At 50.3% G+C, this 6,030-nt stretch overlaps 1 long non-coding RNA gene across 1 annotated transcript; it reads left to right on the forward strand.

The window, feature by feature from the left end:
• The first annotated feature begins 628 nt into the window (after positions 1-628).
• LOC143807049 (uncharacterized) lies at positions 629-4,026 on the forward strand. Its single transcript, XR_013221629.1, has 2 exons — positions 629-2,096; positions 3,307-4,026. It is a non-coding gene; the product is annotated as an uncharacterized LOC143807049 (long non-coding RNA).
• Positions 4,027-6,030: the final 2,004 nt, after the last annotated feature.

The raw sequence follows: 6,030 nt of genomic DNA on the forward strand, positions 1-6,030 counted from the left end.
GGAAATATTCCGACATTATATATATATATATATATATATATATATATATATATATATATACAGGCGCCCCCCGGTATGTTTGGCTCTATATATGTATACTTTTACCCCAGACTTATGGCAGGCCCACAGGATATGGGTGGACTTAATAATAATAATAATAATAATGAAAAATGGTCTTTGTGTCACGCTGGCAGGTCCACGGCGCATAGCAGTTGGGACACATGGTCATTGCTGTCCACATTGGGGCGCACAATCTAAATAGTTTATATGGCACTCCCTCTATATGTATAATAGGACCCTGAAAGTATAGTGCTACCCGGGGATATACATTATATATCCATACTCCAGAAGCCCAGTATATATGGCCAAGAGGCAGAGCCAAAAGGCTCCGTGTTTAATGGGTATAGCCTCTGCTGCAACCAAGAAGCAGAGCCAAAAACACACATGCCAGCATTACCGAGGGCAGGCAGAACCATAAGCAGCACGCTAGCCCAGGGGTTAAGACTGCTGCTTGCAGCATGGGAGATCACGGTTCTAGTCCCACCATGGGAAGTAGCAAATGGAAGTGCAAAATTTAAGGACATAACACTGCTGGCCATTACTAAGGGCTAGCAGAGACAACCAACAAGTTTTTATTTTAACACCCTGAGAAATTAGGCAAGAGTCATGAGCGGTGCCTTTATCCTATATGGTTGACCGTAATATAGATGAATTACCGTAAGTTAGGTAATATAGTGGATGAGGAATTAGTCAACGCAGGATGCAGGGGTCTAATGGGTATGGTCTGATGTTATGGACTGTTATACTGACCAAGTCTTGTTTCTTTAAGGCTGTCTTCGGCACAAGTAGTAATCCAGTGCAATAAACTGAAGAGTGGTATACCTAATCGGGGGACCTTCGGTCTGGGGGAGTGAAAAAAGGAAAAAGTGATCACATGCATTAACACAAAGGACAATAGGCCTATTCCCAGTGCCCTCCAGCCACGGGAAGTGACTAAGATGAGGGCGGTTTCAGACATTGGGCCCCGGAAGCAGAAGAAGCGGGCCTACCCTGCCCTCCCGGACTCTGGAGGGGGGCATCAGGGCTGCCAAGCCACGGATCAATTCATCCCTAGCAAGTAGCGCGTGGACGGCTTATCTTTGCACATGGCAGCTAGGGGAATACTGGTTGGGCAAGGGAGGGAGGACTTAACAGACAGGGATTTTTTATTGATGGGAAGTAGGCAGGCTACGGTTGGTAAGTGGTCTACAGCATAGAAAAAATCAATTAATTTCAGGGTTAGTGTCGGGCTTCAACTGGGGAACAGAACGGACTTAAAAAAGAATTGTTTAGTAAGACAGGCCAGTAAGGGGGCCGGAAAGGAAAAGCCAGGAAGGATAACAGGCGGCCTGTGCCATTTGGTTTATGGGAGAACCTAGGATTACATTTAGAAGCGGGGTGCATGTCACGTTTTGAGGTGGGGCTGTTTAGCCTGGCATTCACATCAGCATTTTTCGGAGCAATGAGGATAGGGGAATTAGAAGCACCAAACGGAGCGAAGAGGTGGGGGCAATCTAGCTAAAGACATCATGGTTAGGCAGAAATTATTAGAGTTACATATCAGAAGAGCAAAAAAGGAAAAGAGTGCTATTGGAAAAGGTCAGCGGTTCTATCAGGTGTCCTTGGAAGTGTTTTAGGATATTCTTGGCTGACAAGCCTCAACGGGATGAACCGCAGCGATGTCAAGAGGAGGGGTCCTTCTTGTCCAAGTAGCAATTTATTAAAGTATTCTGGAAATGCCTGGTAGGGACAGGCACGGATCCTGGCAAATATGCGGGAATTCCTTTTGGATTGGGGGCGGCAACAGAGGCCGCGGTGGGGGACTGAGCCCATGACCAATTATGTTTAATGGCCGGGGGAGTCCCAACGGAGTCTTACGTACGACATCAGGTTATTGAGGCAGCAATCTGTCCTGGATATGGTGCCCCGCAATAATTTCTTTGGTTTATTACAGGACAAGGCCCGATCGTGATCTGGATTTTAGGACATTCATACGTTTCTGAGGAGCACAGTGGGCTGACAGACGGACGGGTGGGAGACAGTTGGTTTTTGCAAGAGTAAGAGCGGTGATTAGGTGGCTGGGCGACAGGGGTTTAACATGGGGCCGGGTACTATACGTGTATCTCGGGCGGTATACCTTTAAGGGACCACAGATATATATTAGTACGCGCAGGGGGTAATGACCTGGGACCCAGCTTGGAAAAATGACAGAGTTCCAACATTAGAAGGGATGTACGTCAGCTGGAATTAGCGTATCCAAGTATGAGGCTAGTGTGGTCTGACACGGTACCTAGAAAGAAATGGGGAGAGGGGCTGGCAATATGTCACGCAGGCTTAGATGCTACGGTAAGAGATTGCTGGTTTGGGGATAGAGTGCATTTGAACATTATAGGGATGGATTTGTGGATTGACGGCTTGTGAGAGGGGATACGAAGGGCCACAGCAGGGCGGTCTGGTGGGGTCTCGAGCACTTAAAGGGGGGTCAGGTGCTCTCGGTGTGGCGCTGGTGGGTCCTCGAAGCAGGCAAAAAAGTTCGGTATGGGGGGGTCTTGCATTGCGGGCCCCCCTACAGTGGATGGTTACTGGTCTGGTGAGACTTGGGTGATACCTGACGAGGCAAGTCGGGGTCACATTATCATGGGACCCGGAGGGCCACCCGATGTTGGAGGTCGGGTGCGTGGTACCGATGGGTGGGTACCCGACGATGGAAGTCGGGTACAGGTTTAACGGTGTGGAGGCAACCTCTTCCCTCAAGTCATGGTGCTCCCGAGCCGGAGGAAAACGCGGCGGGAAGTAAGGCTGGGGAAGAGGCAAGGCCGACGGTTTTAATAACCAGACCAGGATCGGGTTAGCTTCGAGGGCCCCACCAAGTGTTTTTAATTAATATTAATATTATTATTATGATTAATAATAATAAATTGGCTGCTGTGGCCATTATTATCCATAAGTACTGGTGTGGCGTGTTTATTCAAGGGGGAAAAAAGGGAGAAGGTCACGGAAAGTCAACCTTGCTAAGGTCAAGTAACCCCCGGATGAGGCACGGAGGGTCGGAAGGAGGGGGGCATGACCGGGCAGGTTGCCAGTGACCAGGTGATTGGGTTTTTGGGAAAAGGCAGGGAGAATGACAAAGAAGGAGGGGGGGGAGGAAGTAAAAGGATTGACAAAGGGGGAAATGACATAGGGGAAGTGACCTAGGCATGGGGGGGAAGGGGGGTCAAGGGGATAAAAGGATGCAGGGATTAGCCATAACCCTCTTTTCACTCCCAGGACGGCAGGACAACGAAGCCCCACCCACCCATCCCAGAGGAGGAGAAGAACAGCGGAGTCGCAGTAGCCGGACCAACTATTCGAATAATGATATGAAGGATAATTATGCAAACGTGTTTAATTTGGCAGTTACCTCTAAGCCCAGGGGAAGGGCAATCCAACGCCATGGTTCCCTGGAGGTTTCCCCCACAGGGGGTTTTTCCTCTCCTGACTGGTCGCGGATGGCTCTTCGTGAGCCTGAGGTTCTGTTATAATCAACGAAAAGTGATTTGAGCGCTGGTGGGTCCTCGAAGCAGGCAAAAAAGTTCGGTATGGGGGGGTCTTGCATTGCGGGCCCCCCTACAGTGGATGGTTACTGGTCTGGTGAGACTTGGGTGATACCTGACGAGGCAAGTCGGGGTCACATTATCATGGGACCCGGAGGGCCACCCGATGTTGGAGGTCGGGTGCGCGGTACCGATGGGTGGGTACCCGACGATGGAAGTCGGGTACAGGTTTAACGGTGTGGAGGCAACCTCTTCCCTCAAGTCATGGTGCTCCCGAGCCGGAGGAAAACGCGGCGGGAAGTAAGGCTGGGGAAGAGGCAAGGCCGACGGTTTTAATAACCAGACCAGGATCGGGTTAGCTTCGAGGGCCCCACCAAGTGTTTTTAATTAATATTAATATTATTATTATGATTAATAATAATAAATTGGCTGCTGTGGCCGTTATTATCCATAAGTACTGGTGTGGCGTGTTTATTCAAGGGGGAAAAAAGGGAGAAGGTCACGGAAAGTCAACCTTGCTAAGGTCATGTCCGCCCACACACAGACACACACATATTCTCCGCCCACACACAGAGAGAAACACGCACATATTATCCACCCACACACAGAGACACACGCACATATTCTCCGCCCACACACAGAGACACACGCACATATTCTCCACCCACACAGAGAGACACACGCACATAATCTCCGCCCACACACAGAGACACACGCACATATTCTCCGCCCACACACAGAGACAGACGCACATATTCTCCGCCCACACACAGACACACACGTATTCTCCGCCCACACACAGAGACACACGCACATATTCTCTGCCCACACACAGACACACACACATATTCTCTGCCCACACACAGAGACACACGCACATATTCTCCGCCCACACACAGAGACACACGCACATATTCTCCGCCCACACACAGAGACACACGCACATATTCTTCGCCCACACACAGACACACACATATTCTCCGCCCACACACAGATACACACATACATATTCTCCACCCACACACACAGACACACACATATTGTCCGCCCACACACGGACACACACATATTCTCCGCCCACACACAGAGAGACACACGCACGTATTATCCACCCACACAGAGACACACGCACATATTCTCCGCCCACAAACAGAGACACACGCACACATTCTCCTCCCACACACAGAGACACACGCACACATTCTTCTCCCACACACAGAGACACACACACATATTCTCCACCCACACACAGAGACACACGCACATATTCTCTGACCACACACAGAGACACATGCACATATTCTCCGCCCACACACAGACACACACATTCTCCGCCCACACACAGAGACACACGCACATATTCTCCGCCCACACACAGAGACACACGCACATATTCTCCGCCCACACACAGATACACACGCACACATTCTCCGCCCACACACAGAGACACACGCACATATTCTCTGCCCACACACAGACACACAAATATTCTCCGCCCACACAGTGAGACACATGCACATATTCTCCGCCCACAGAGAGACACACACACATATTCTCCGCCCACACACAGACACAGGCACATATTGTCTGCCCACAGACAGACACACACGTATTCTCCGCCCACACACAGAGACACATGCACATATTCTCCGCCCACACACAGAGACACACGCACAAATTCTCCGCCCACACACAGAGACACACGCACATATTCTCCGCCCACACACAGACACACACGTATTCTCCGCCCACACACAGAGACACACGCACATATTCTCTGCCCACACAGAGAGACACACGCACATATTCTCCGCCCACACACAGAGACACACGCACATATTCTCCGCCCACACACAGACACATATATTCTCCGCCCACACACAGAGACACACGCATATATTCTCCGCCCACACACAGAGACACACGCACATATTCTCCGCCCACACACAGAGACACACGCACATATTCTCTGACGACACACAGACACGCATATTCTCCGCCCACACACAGACGCACATATTCTCCGCCCACACACAGACACACATATTCTCCGCCCACACACAGAGACACACACACATATTCTCTGCCCACACACAGAGACACACGCACATATTCTCTGACCACACACAGACACACATATTCTCCACCCGCACATATTCTCCGCCCACACACAGACACACATATTCTCCGCCCACACACAGAGACACACGCACATATTCTCTGCCCACACACAGAGACACACGCACATATTCTCTGACCACACACAGACACACATATTCTCCGACCACACACAGACGCACATATTCTCCGCCCACACACAGACACACATATTGTCCGCCCACACACAGACACACATGTTCTCCGCCCACACACAGAGACACACGCACATATTCTCCGCCCACACACAGACACACATATTTTCCTCCCACACACAGAGACACACATATTCTCTGCCCAC

The sequence above is a fragment of the Ranitomeya variabilis genome, chromosome 2, assembly GCF_051348905.1.
Source record: "Ranitomeya variabilis isolate aRanVar5 chromosome 2, aRanVar5.hap1, whole genome shotgun sequence".
NCBI lineage: Eukaryota > Metazoa > Chordata > Amphibia > Anura > Dendrobatidae > Ranitomeya > Ranitomeya variabilis.